This window comes from Salmo salar, chromosome 09 (assembly GCF_965601325.2).
Source record: "Salmo salar chromosome 09, fSalSal1, whole genome shotgun sequence".
Classification (NCBI taxonomy): Eukaryota; Metazoa; Chordata; class Actinopteri; order Salmoniformes; family Salmonidae; genus Salmo; species Salmo salar.
This window is the reverse complement of record NC_138299.1, coordinates 84,601,316-84,615,563: the sequence shown is the minus strand read 5'-3', so window position 1 is coordinate 84,615,563 and position 14,248 is coordinate 84,601,316. Positions and strand designations below refer to the sequence as shown.

The 14,248-nt window shown below is 50.3% G+C and overlaps 1 protein-coding gene across 1 annotated transcript in view; it reads left to right on the top strand.

Annotated features, from left to right (window-relative positions):
• LOC106611959 (AF4/FMR2 family member 2-like) overlaps window positions 1–14,248 on the top strand; it is a 336,588-nt gene that overhangs the window by 83,268 nt on the left and 239,072 nt on the right. The window lies entirely within an intron of this gene.

Sequence of the window (14,248 nt, the reverse complement as noted above, 5' to 3'; positions counted from 1 at the left end):
ATTGGTTTTTTTTGTTTTAGCCTACAGATTTTGGCTTGTTCCCTCCCACAATATTGTAGGTATTTGGCTTGTTTCCTCCCACAGTATTGTAGGTATTTGGCTTGTTTCCTCCCACAATATTGTAGGTATTTGGCTTGTTTCCTCCCACAGTATTGTAGGTATTTGGCTTGTTTCCTCCCACAATATTGTAGTTATTTGGCCTGTCATGTATACAAGCAGCATATGATGAATACAGTTCAGGACAGATGAGAATGGTTATTATTTCGGGAACAGTTAAGGACAGATGTTGAATGGTTATTATTTCGGAACAGTTCAGGACAGATAATGAATGGTTATTATTTCAGAACAGTTAAGGACAGATGTGAAGGGTTATTATTTTGGAACAGTTCAGGACAGATGCGGAATGGTTATTATTTCAGAACAGTTCAGGACAGATGATGAATGGTTATTATTTCGGGAACAGTTAAGGACAGATGATGAATGGTTAATATTTTGGGAACAGTTAAGGACAGATGTTGAATGGTTATTATTTCGGAACAGTTAAGGACAGATAATGCATGGTTATTATTTCAGAACAGTTCAGGACAGATGAGAATGGTTATTATTTCGGGAACAGTTCAGGACAGATGATGAATGGTTATTATTTCGGGAACAGTTCAGGACAGATGATGAATGGTTATTATTTCAGAACAGTTCAGGACAGATGTTGAATGGTTATTATTTCGGGAACAGTTCAGGACAGATGAGAATGGTTATTATTTCAGAACAGTTCAGGACAGATGATGAATGGTTATTATTTCGGGAACAGTTCAGGACAGATGAAGAATGATTATTATTTCGGGAACAGTTCAGGACAGATGATGAATGGTTATTATTTCGGGAACAGTTAAGGACAGATGTTGAATGGTTATTATTTCGGAACAGTTAAGGACACATGATGAATGGTTATTATTTCGGGAACAGTTCAGGACAGATGATGAATGGTTATTATTTCGGGAACAGTTCAGGACAGATGTTGAATGGTTATTATTTCAGAACAGTTCAGGACAGATGTTGAATGGTTATTATTTCGGGAACAGTTCAGGACAGATGAGAATGGTTATTATTTCAGAACAGTTCAGGACAGATGATGAATGGTTATTATTTCGGGAACAGTTCAGGACAGATGATGAATGGTTATTATTTCAGAACAGTTCAGGACAGATGATGAATGGTTATTATTTCGGGAACAGTTCAGGACAGATGATGAATGGTTATTATTTCGGAACAGTTCAGGACAGATGATGAATGGTTATTATTTCGGGAACAGTTCAGGACAGATGATTAATGGTTATTATTTCGGGAACAGTTAAGGACAGATGTGGAATGGTTATTATTTCGGAACAGTTAAGGACAGATGATGAATGGTTATTATTTCGGGAACAGTTCAGGAAAGATAATGAATGGTTATTATTTCAGAACAGTTCAGGACAGATATTGAATGGTTATTATTTCAGAACAGTTCAGGACAGATAATGAATGGTTATTATTTCAGAACAGTTCAGGACAGATAATGAATGGTTATTATTTCAGAACAGTTCAGGACATATGATGAATGGTAATTATTTCGGGAACAGTTCAGGAAAGATAATGAATGGTTATTATTTCAGAACAGTTCAGGACAGATGATGAATGGTTATTATTTCAGAACAGTTCAGGACAGATAATGAATGGTTATTATTTCAGAACAGTTCAGGACAGATGATGAATGGTTATTATTTCGGAACAGTTCAGGACAGATGATGAATGGTTATTATTTCGGAACAGTTCAGGACAGATAATGAATGGTTATTATTTCAGAACAGTTCAGGACAGATGATGAATGGTTATTATTTCGGAACAGTTCAGGACAGATAATGAATGGTTATTATTTCAGAACAGTTCAGGACAGATGATGAATGGTTATTATTTCGGAACAGTTCAGGACAGATGATGAATGGTTATTATTTCAGAACAGTTCAGGACAGATAATGAATGGTTATTATTTCAGAACAGTTCAGGACAGATGATGAATGGTTATTATTTCGGAACAGTTCAGGACAGATGATGAATGGTTATTATTTCAGAACAGTTCAGGACAGATAATGAATGGTTATTATTTCAGAACAGTTCAGGACAGATGATGAATGGTTATTATTTCAGAACAGTTCAGGACAGATGATGAATGGTTATTATTTCAGAACAGTTCAGGACAGATATTGAATGGTAATTATTTCGGAACAGTTCAGGACAGATAATGAATGGTTATTATTTCGGGAACCGTTCTGGACACTGTAAAGTAACACTTGTCAGTAATTGCTGGAGGTTCAGGCAGAGTCTTGTTTGATTAGCATCAACAATACATTTATCCCTCCTTGTAGCCTCCTAGCTTGACACAGTTGGACCATTTTAGTCTGAAGTCAGTTGTGATCTGATGGCTTGTCATGTCACTCCATTTGTTAGCAACAGAAGCAGGGCTGAGAGTCTATTGTTGTGACGGCTTTAGCCTCAACTGTTTATCTTGTACTAATGTTGGGAGGTAAGAGATGTTAATTTTAATGCCATTGGCATTTGTATCCGCTCTCAGCCAGTTGCGGGCTGGAGGATATTTTTGAACCAGACAAAATGGAAGCTTTGCAGGTTAACATGATAGCCATCCTAATGTGTTCTCACCTGAGGTCACTCACTCATTATTTTAGAAAACTCTTTCCACCTGATTGGAATCCACTCCATTTAATCCTGAACATAATTAGCCAAGAAGCACACTCTCTCCCCTCTCTCCCTCTCCATTTAGAACAGCGCATGGGAAGAAAATAGCTACGTGGGAGTGATCCAATGTTAAATATTCAAACACAATTTGTCCCTTACCATTATAAGCCTAGACAGTCCAAAATGAGAGTGGGTGCTAATTTAGTATACATTGGGGCACCTGGAGGTATATTATAGATCCTCAAAGATGTTGACAGAGGAGGCCATGGCTAAGACTAAGGCTGGAAGAATGAAGGTATTCATGGAGCCTCAGAACTAAGACAGACCTCACCCACTCTGCTCACCAGTAATGAGGATTAATTTACCTCAATTATTCAATTAGGTCATTCATTTCAACCAAATTCCTGTTTTTCAAAGTATCTGAATAATGATGTTTGGTGACCAAGTGATCAGTGAAGCATCTGCACATGCTGTTCTTTGTGAAATTGGACTTCATTTCTCCTGTTCCTACTCTTTACCAATCAATCCCCTGTAGCCTCTGGCCTCGCTCCTTCCCCAGATCCTGTCTGTGGCCAGCCTCACTAATTGAGCCACCATAAAGGGGCGGCAGGTAGCATAGAGGTTAGAGTGTTGGGCCACTAACCGAAAGGTTGCTGGATCGAATCCCTGAGCAGACAAGGTCAAAATCTATTCCCTGGTAGGCAGTCATTGTTAATAAGAACTTGTTCTTAACTAACTTGCCAAGTTAAATAAAGGTAAAAAATAAAGAAAATAACATGTGGAAGGCCAGGCAATACACTCCAACAAAGAACTGTGTTTGTAGTACTCTTCCTGTTACAGGAGGATGCTGGGAGGGCTTGAAATACAGTGTCTTCTGTGAGACTTACTCATCTATGCACCATATCTCAATATAGCTAACCAGGAAATAAGTAGATAAACAACAATAAACAAGACTGACATATGATTTAACAGGTTGACACACGGCACCCAACTGTGGTGAGCCAACCAGATGTTCCCTTCTTTTAATAGTGTAGTCGAAGGCCATTCCCCGCTCCAAACTGCGATATCTTGAATCTTGGAAGCATATGGCGCAGTTACACCGTACAGTTAACCATATAGCCGGGCTGAAGACCTGGGGGATTTGTAGAGCTGCTCATCGTGCCCTGGATGCAGCCAGCTCAGAGGAAAATGGAGATGGATGTTGTTATTGGAGCGGGAAGGGAAGCAGGGTTGGGAGGGGATGAGAGAGACCCCCTGTAGAGCAGAGCGGGGCCCAGCTGGGGAGAGAAGATGGGGGGCGGAGGGGGTAGAGATGAGCGCCATCTCCACTCGCTCACTGACAGATGAGTCACTGGGTAAGCGACGGGGAGGAGGAGAAAGATGGAGATAAAAAGGGAGCGAGAGAGAGTGACTGAAATTGAGAGACACGCAGAGTTAGTCAGAGCGAGACAGGCAGACTGAAATAGCATGGGAAGGGGGTAGAGAGAGAGAGAGAGAGAGAGAGAGAGAGAGAGAGAGAGACACAGAGAGAGAGAGAGAAGAGGAGCTTCCTTTTAAACACATCTCTCATGAGAAGAGAAAACATCTTCAAGGACATTGATTTGATTTTGCTTGGCTTTGGTTTGTTAAAAGGAGTAGATTCTGTTGAGCTTCCTTTTTGGCTGTTGTTTTGGCTACTTATTATTCTGAGGTTTATTTATCCATTTTTCTCAACAAGGCGTAGAATAACTAAAGCCTGTAAAATCCTCCCAGGCTGCGTTCTTTCTGATGTTTTCAAGGTCCCACCTGGAAAGCCTGTGTTTTAGTGTATGTGGAAATATGCATACTCTTGGTAATTACTCTCCCGCTCATGGCCGTGTGCTAGAGCCCATCCCTAACACTACACAACCCGTTGTTGTTGTTTTAAAGCTTAATTAGATGATCTTATCTTCCAGCTCCTCCATCTAACAACCTCCTCTTCTCCCTTTACAAGCCCAACCCTCTGAAAAGAGAAGAGAGATATCACTGTTCATCCCCCTTTTAAATTAAACGGGTGTGGAAGAGGATACTTGTTCCCCTTCACGGGCATGAAATGTTCCTCTCATCCTCAGCTCTGCTACTGGAAAAACTATTTTGACAGGTTGAGTGTCTACTCCGAGAGTGATAAGGGTGTGCTAAATGGCTTTGGAAGCATCCTGTTATCACTGAGGCTATTGATTAGTGGATTAGCTGCATTCACTGCAAAGTCAGAAAGGGCCTTGCCAGCCTCTGTGTCATAGAGGAGTATGAAACATTGACAAGCAGATAACACCCATTGATCCCTCCTAAAAACAGTTATTGCACCAGGCATTACAAAGGCTTTATAGATCGAATAACCTTATTGCTAGTCCCGTTAAGCAGAAGATTTGAGGAGACAATGAGAGGTTAAGGAGGTGCTCCTCTTGATGGTTATGGAAGAGATAGAGACTAATTAACATTTTTTATGCAGTGAGGATTTGTTGTTCTTTTTTTCTCAAAGCCCATGAGACATTCCATTTTTCTGGAGTGGTATAAGCCTTGAGGCTTGAATATTCAGCTTACCTGAGTGGACTTAAGCACATTGAAAAGTCTGAATTGTGTGCATTGATAATAGTGAAAAAGAAGAGGCATGAAAAAGAAGAGGCATATTGTATAGACCTGTAATGTGTAACAAGTTGCTGGTGGTCTAGGTTAGAGCATCATGATGTAATGACTATGAGTTTATAGGGGCTGTGAATCAGAGGAGGAGTCTGTTTCTCTAATGTCTGTCAGCCAGCCACCCATCAGACTCCAAACTCCTGTCTGTCAGCCAGCCACCCATCAGACTCCTGTTTGTCAGCCAGCCACCCATCAGACTCCAAACTCCTGTCTGTCAGCCTGCCACCCATCAGACTCCAAACTCCTGTCTGTCAGCCAGCCACCCATAAGACTCCAGACTCCGGTCTGTCAGCCAGCCACCCATCAGACTTCAAACTCCTGTCTGTCAGCCAGCCACCCATCAGACTCCAAACATTCCTGTCTGTCAGCCAGCTACCCATCAGACTCCAAACTCCTGTCTATCAGCCAGCCACCCATCAGACTCCTGTCTGTCAGCCAGCCACCCATAAGACTCCAGACTCCGGTATGTCAGCCAGCCACCCATCAGACTCCAGACTCCTGTCTGTCAGCCAGCCACCCATCAGACTTCAAACTCCTGTCTGTCAGCCAGCCACCCATCAGACTTCAAACTCCTGTCTGTCAGCCAGCCACCCATCAGACTCCAAACTCCTGTCTGTCTGCCTGCTACCCATCAGGCTACAAACTCCTGTCTGTCAGCCAGCCACCCATCAGACTTCAAACTCCTGTCTGTCAGCCAGCCACCCATAAGACTCCAGACTCCGGTCTGTCAGCCAGCCACCCATCAGACTCCAGACTCCTGTCTGTCAGCCAGCCACCCATCAGACTCCAAACTCCTGTCTGTCAGCCACCCAGCCACCCATCAGACTCCAAACTCCTGTATGTCAGCCAGCCACCCATCAGACTACAAACCCCTGTCTGTCAGCCAGCCACCCATCAGACTCCAAATTCCTGTCTGTCAGCCAGCCACCCATCAGACTTCAAACTCCTGTCTGTCAGCCAGCCACCCATCAGACTCCTGTCTGTCAGCCAGCCACCCATAAGACTCCAGACTCCGGTCTGTCAGCCAGCCACCCATCAGACTCCAGACTCCTGTCTGTCAGCCAGCCACCCATCAGACTCCAAACTCCTGTCTGTCAGCCACCCACCCATCAGACTCCAGACTCCTGTCTGTCAGCCAGCCACCCATCAGACTCCAGACTCCTGTCTGTCAGCCAGCCAACCATCAGACTCCAGAATCCTGTATGTCAGCAAGCTACCCATCAGACTCCTGTCTGTCAGCCAGCCACCCATCAGCCTCCAGACTCCTGTCTGTCAGCCAGCCACCCATCAGACTCCTGTCTGTCATCCTGCCACCCATCAGACTCCAGACTCCAGTCTGTCAGCCAGCTACCCATCAGACTCCAGACTCCTGTCTGTCAGCCAGCTACCCATCAGACTCCAGATTGCTGTCTGTCAGCCAGCCACCCATCAGACTACAGACTCCTGTCTGTCAGCCAGCTACCCATCAGACTCCTGTCTGTCAGCCAGCCACCCATCAGACTCCAGACTCCTGTCTGTCAGCCAGCCAGCCACCCATCAGACTCCAGACTCCTGTCTGTCAGCCAGCCACCCATAAAACTGCAGACTCCTGTCTGTCAGCCAGCCACCCATCAGACTCCAGACATCTGTCTGTCAGCCAGCCACCCATCAGACTGCAGCCACCTGTCTGTCAGCAAGCTACCAATCAGACTCCAGACTCCTGTCTGTCAGCCAGCTTCCCATCAGACTACAGACTCCTGTCTGTCAGCCAGCCACCCATCAGACTCCAAACTCCTGTCTGTCAGCCAGCTACCCATCAGACTCCAAACTCCTGTCTGTCAGCCAGCCACCCATCAGACTCCTGTCTGTCAGCCAGCCACCCATAAGACTCCAGACTCCGGTCTGTCAGTCAGCCACCCATCAGACTCCAGACTCCTGTCTGTCAGCCAGCCACCCATCAGACTCCAAACTTCTGTCTGTCAGCAAGCTACCCATCAGACTCCAAACTCCTGTCTGCCAGCCACCCATAAGACTCCAGACTTCAGTCTGTCAGCCAGCCACCCATCAGACTCCAGACTCCTGTTTGTCAGCCAGCCACCCATCAGACTCCAAACTCCTGTCTGTCAGCCAGCCACCCATCAGACTCCAGACTCCTGTCTGTCAGCCAGCCACCCATCAGACTTCAAACTCCTGTCTGTCAGCCAGCCACCCATCAGACTTCAAACTCCTGTCTATCAGCCAGCCACCCATCAGACTCCTGTCTGTCAGCCAGCCACCCATAAGACTCCAGACTCCGGTCTGTCAGCCAGCCACCCATCAGACTCCAAACTCCTGTCTATCAGCCAGCCACCCATCAGACTCCTGTCTGTCAGCCAGCCACCCATAAGACTCCAGACTCCGGTATGTCAGCCAGCCACCCATCAGACTCCAGACTCCTGTCTGTCAGCCAGCCACCCATCAGACTTCAAACTCCTGTCTGTCAGCCAGCCACCCATCAGACTTCAAACTCCTGTCTGTCAGCCAGCCACCCATCAGACTCCAAACTCCTGTCTGTCTGCCTGCTACCCATCAGGCTACAAACTCCTGTCTGTCAGCCAGCCACCCATCAGACTTCAAACTCCTGTCTGTCAGCCAGCCACCCATAAGACTCCAGACTCCGGTCTGTCAGCCAGCCACCCATCAGACTCCAGACTCCTGTCTGTCAGCCAGCCACCCATCAGACTCCAAACTCCTGTCTGTCAGCCACCCAGCCACCCATCAGACTCCAAACTCCTGTATGTCAGCCAGCCACCCATCAGACTACAAACCCCTGTCTGTCAGCCAGCCACCCATCAGACTCCAAATTCCTGTCTGTCAGCCAGACACCCATCAGACTTCAAACTCCTGTCTGTCAGCCAGCCACCCATCAGACTCCTGTCTGTCAGCCAGCCACCCATAAGACTCCAGACTCCGGTCTGTCAGCCAGCCACCCATCAGACTCCAGACTCCTGTCTGTCAGCCAGCCACCCATCAGACTCCAAACTCCTGTCTGTCAGCCACCCACCCATCAGACTCCAGACTCCTGTCTGTCAGCCAGCCACCCATCAGACTCCAGACTCCTGTCTGTCAGCCAGCCAACCATCAGACTCCAGAATCCTGTATGTCAGCAAGCTACCCATCAGACTCCTGTCTGTCAGCCAGCCACCCATCAGCCTCCAGACTCCTGTCTGTCAGCCAGCCACCCATCAGACTCCTGTCTGTCATCCTGCCACCCATCAGACTCCAGACTCCAGTCTGTCAGCCAGCTACCCATCAGACTCCAGACTCCTGTCTGTCAGCCAGCTACCCATCAGACTCCAGATTGCTGTCTGTCAGCCAGCCACCCATCAGACTACAGACTCCTGTCTGTCAGCCAGCTACCCATCAGACTCCTGTCTGTCAGCCAGCCACCCATCAGACTCCAGACTCCTGTCTGTCAGCCAGCCAGCCACCCATCAGACTCCAGACTCCTGTCTGTCAGCCAGCCACCCATAAAACTGCAGACTCCTGTCTGTCAGCCAGCCACCCATCAGACTCCAGACATCTGTCTGTCAGCCAGCCACCCATCAGACTGCAGCCACCTGTCTGTCAGCAAGCTACCAATCAGACTCCAGACTCCTGTCTGTCAGCCAGCTTCCCATCAGACTACAGACTCCTGTCTGTCAGCCAGCCACCCATCAGACTCCAAACTCCTGTCTGTCAGCCAGCTACCCATCAGACTCCAAACTCCTGTCTGTCAGCCAGCCACCCATCAGACTCCTGTCTGTCAGCCAGCCACCCATAAGACTCCAGACTCCGGTCTGTCAGTCAGCCACCCATCAGACTCCAGACTCCTGTCTGTCAGCCAGCCACCCATCAGACTCCAAACTTCTGTCTGTCAGCAAGCTACCCATCAGACTCCAAACTCCTGTCTGCCAGCCACCCATAAGACTCCAGACTTCAGTCTGTCAGCCAGCCACCCATCAGACTCCAGACTCCTGTTTGTCAGCCAGCCACCCATCAGACTCCAAACTCCTGTCTGTCAGCCAGCCACCCATCAGACTCCAGACTCCTGTCTGTCAGCCAGCCACCCATCAGACTTCAAACTCCTGTCTGTCAGCCAGCCACCCATCAGACTTCAAACTCCTGTCTATCAGCCAGCCACCCATCAGACTCCTGTCTGTCAGCCAGCCACCCATAAGACTCCAGACTCCGGTCTGTCAGCCAGCCACCCATCAGACTCCAGACTCCTGTCTGTCAGCCAGCCACCCATCAGACTTCAAACTCCTGTCTGTCAGCCAGCCAGCCATCAGACTTCAAACTCCTGTCTGACAGCCAGCCACCCATCAGACTTCAAACTCCTGTCTGTCAGCCAGCCACCCATCAGACTCCAGATTGCTGTCTGTCAGCCTGCCACCCATCAGACTACAGACTCCTGTCTGTCAGCCAGCTTCCCATCAGACTTCTGTCTGTCAGCCAGCCACCCATCAGACTCCAGCTTCCCATCAGACTCCAGACACGTGTCTGTCAGCCAGCCACCCATCAGACTGCAGACTCCTGTCTGTCAGCCAGCTACCCATCAGACTCCAGACTCCTGTCTGTCAGCCAGCTTCCCATCAGACTACAGACTCCTGTCTGTCAGCCAGCCACCCATTAGAGTCCAGACTCCTGTCTGTCAGCCAGCTACCAATCAGACTCCCAACTCCTGTCTGTCAGCCAGCCACCCATCAGACTCCAGACTCCTGTCTGTCAGCCAGCCACCCATCAGACTCCAAACTCCTGTCTGTCAGCCAGCCACCCATCAGACTCCAGACTCCTGTCTGTCAGCCAGCCACCCATCAGACTCCAGACTCCTGTCTGTCAGCCAGCCAACCATCAGACTCCAGACTCCTGTATGTCAGCAAGCTACCCATCAGACTCCTGTCTGTCAGCCAGCCACCCATCAGCCTCCAGACTCCTGTCTGTCAGCCAGCCACCCATCAGACTCCTGTCTGTCATCCTGCCACCCATCAGACTCCAGACTCCAGTCTGTCAGCCAGCTACCCATCAGACTCCAGACTCCTGTCTGTCAGCCAGCCACCCATCAGACTCCAGATTGCTGTCTGTCAGCCAGCCACCCATCAGACTACAGACTCCTGTCTGTCAGCCAGCTACCCATCAGACTCCTGTCTGTCAGCCAGCCACCCATCAGACTCCAGACTCCTGTCTGTCTGCCAGCCAGCCACCCATCAGACTCCAGACTCCTGTCTGTCAGTCAGCCACCCATAAAACTGCAGACTCCTGTCTGTCAGCCAGCCACCCATCAGACTCCAGACATCTGTCTGTCAGCCAGCCACCCATCAGACTGCAGCCACCTGTCTGTCAGCAAGCTACCCATCAGACTCCAGACTCCTGTCTGTCAGACAGCTTCCCATCAGACTACAGACTCCTGTCTGTCAGCCAGCCACCCATCAGACTCCAAACTCCTGTCTGTCAGCCAGCTACCCATCAGACTCCAAACTCCTGTCTGTCAGCCAGCCACCCATCAGACTCCTGTCTGTCAGCCAGCCACCCATAAGACTCCAGACTCCAGTCTGTCAGTCAGCCACCCATCAGACTCCAGACTCCTGTCTGTCAGCCAGCCACCCATCAGACTCCAAACTTCTGTCTGTCTGCAAGCTACCCATCAGACTCCAAACTCCTGTCTGCCAGCCACCCATAAGACTCCAGACTTCAGTCTGTCAGCCAGCCACCCATCAGACTCCAGACTCCTGTCTGTCAGCCAGCCACCCATCAGACTTCAAACTCCTGTCTGTCAGCCAGCCACCCATCAGACTTCAAACTCCTGTCTATCAGCCAGCCACCCATCAGACTCCTGTCTGTCAGCCAGCCACCCATAAGACTCTAGACTCCGGTCTGTCAGCCAGCCACCCATCAGACTCCAGACTCCTGTCTGTCAGCCAGCCACCCATCAGACTTCAAACTCCTGTCTGTCAGCCAGCCAGCCATCAGACTTCAAACTCCTGTCTGACAGCCAGCCACCCATCAGACTTCAAACTCCTGTCTGTCAGCCAGCCACCCATCAGACTCCAGATTGCTGTCTGTCAGCCTGCCACCCATCAGACTACAGAATCCTGTCTGTCAGCCAGCTTCCCATCAGACTCCTGTCTGTCAGCCAGCCACCCATCAGACTCCAGCTTCCCATCAGACTCCAGACACGTGTCTGTCAGCCAGCCACCCATCAGACTGCAGACTCCTGTCTGTCAGCCAGCTACCCATCAGACTCCAGACTCCTGTCTGTCAGCCAGCTTCCCATCAGACTACAGACTTCTGTCTGTCAGCCAGCCACCCATTAGAGTCCAGACTCCTGTCTGTCAGCCAGCTACCAATCAGACTCCCAATTCCTGTCTGTCAGCCAGCCACCCATCAGACTCCAGACTCCTGTCTGTCAGCCAGCCACCCATCAGACTCCAAACTCCTGTCTGTCAGCCAGCTACCCATCAGACTTCAAACTCCTGTCTGTCAGCCAGCCACCCACCAGACTCCTGTCTGTCAGCCAGCCACCCATAAGACTCCAGACTCCGGTCTGTCAGCCAGCCACCCATCAGACTCCAGACTCCTGTTTGTCAGCCAGCCACCCATCAGACTCCAAACTCCTGTCTGTCAGCCAGCCACCCATCAGACTGCTGTCTGTCAGCCAGCCACCCACCCATAAGACTCCAGACTCCGGTCTGTCAGCCAGCCACCCATCAGACTCCAGACTCCTGTTTGTCAGCCAGCCACCCATCAGACTCCAAACTCCTGTCTGTCAGCCAGCCACCCATCAGACTCCAAACTCCTGTCTGTCAGCCAGCTACCCATCAGACTCCAAACTCCTGTCTATCAGCCACCCACCCATCAGACTCCTGTCTGTCAGCCAGCCACCCATAAGACTCCAGACCCCGGTCTGTCAGCCAGCCACCCATCAGACTCCAGACTCCTGTCTGTCAGCCAGCCACCCATCAGACTTCAAACTCCTGTCTGTCAGCCAGCCACCCATCAGACTCCAGATTGCTGTCTGTCAGCCTGCCACCCATCAGACTAAAGACTCCTGTCTGTCAGCCAGCTACCCATCAGACTCCTGTCTGTCAGCCAGCCACCCATCAGACTCCCAACTCCTGTCTGTCAGCCAGCCACCCATCAGACTCCAGACTCCTGTCTGTCAGCCAGCCACCCATCAGACTCCAAACTCCTGTTTGTCAACCAGCCACCCATTAAACTCCAGACTCCTGTCAGTCAGCCAGCCACCCATCAGACTCCAGACTCCTGTATGTCAGCCAGCTACCCATCAGACTCCAAACTCCTGTATATCAGCCAGCCACCCATCAGACTCCTGTCTGTCAGCCAGCCACCCATAAGACTCCAGACTCCGGTCTGTCAGCCAACCACCATCAGACTCCAGACTCCTGTTTGTCAGCCAGCCACCCATCAGACTTCAAACTCCTGTCTGTCAGCCAGCCAGCCATCAGACTTCAAACTCCTGTCTGACAGCCAGCCACCCATCAGACTTCAAACTCCTGTCTGTCAGCCAGCCACCCATCAGACTCCAGATTGCTGTCTGTCAGCGTGCCACCCATCAGACTACAGACTCCTGTCTGTCAGCCAGCTTCCCATCAGACTCCTGTCTGTCAGCCAGCCACCCATCAGACTCCAGATTCCTGTCTGTCAGCCAGCCACCCATCAGACTGCAGACTCCTGTCTGTCAGCCAGCTACCCATCAGACTCCAGACTCCTGTCTGTCAGCCAGCTTCCCATCAGACTACAGCCTCCTGTCTGTCAGCCAGCCACCCATCAGACTTCAAACTCCTGTCTGTCAGCCAGCTACCCATCAGACTTCACAACTCCTGTCTGTCAGCCAGCCACCCATCAGACTCCTGTCTGTCAGCCAGCCACCCATAAGACTCCAGACTCCGGTCTGTCAGCCAGCCACCCATCAGACTCCAGACTCCTGTTTGTCAGCCAGCCACCCATCAGACTCCAAACTCCTGTCTGTCAGCCAGCCACCCATCAGACTCCTGTCTGTCAGCCAGCCACCCATAAGACTCCAGACTCCGGTCTGTCTGCCAGCCACCCATCAGACTCCAGACTCCTGTTTGTCAGCCAGCCACCCATCAGACTCCAAACTCCTGTCTGTCTGCCAGCCACCCATCAGACTCCAAACTCCTGTCTGTCAGCCAGCTACCCATCAGACTCCAAACTCCTGTCTATCAGCCAGCCACCCATCAGACTCCTGTCTGTCAGCCAGCCACCCATAAGACTCCAGACTCCGGTCTGTCAGCCAGCCACCCATCAGACTCCAGACTCCTGTCTGTCAGCCAGCCACCCATCAGACTCCAGACTCCTGTCTGTCAGCCAGCCACCCATCAGACTCCAAACTCCTGTCTGTCAGCCAGCTACCCATCAGACTTCAAACTCCTGTCTGTCAGCCAGCCACCCATCAGACTCCTGTCTGTCAGCCAGCCACCCATAAGACTCCAGACTCCGGTCTGTCAGCCAGCCACCCATCAGACTCCAGACTCCTGTTTGTCAGCCAGCCACCCATCAGACTCCAAACTCCTGTCTGTCAGCCAGCCACCCATCTGACTGCTGTCTGTCAGCCAGCCACCCATAAGACTCCAGACTCCGGTCTGTCAGCCAGCCACCCATCAGACTCCAGACTCCTGTTTGTCAGCCAGCCACCCATCAGACTCCAAACTCCTGTCTGTCAGCCAGCCACCCATCAGACTCCAAACTCCTGTCTGTCAGCCATCTACCCATCAGACTCCAAACTCCTGTCTATCAGCCACCCACCCATCAGACTCCTGTCTGTCAGCCAGCCACCCATAAGACTCCAGACTCCGGTCTGTCAGCCAGCCACCCATCAGACTCCAGA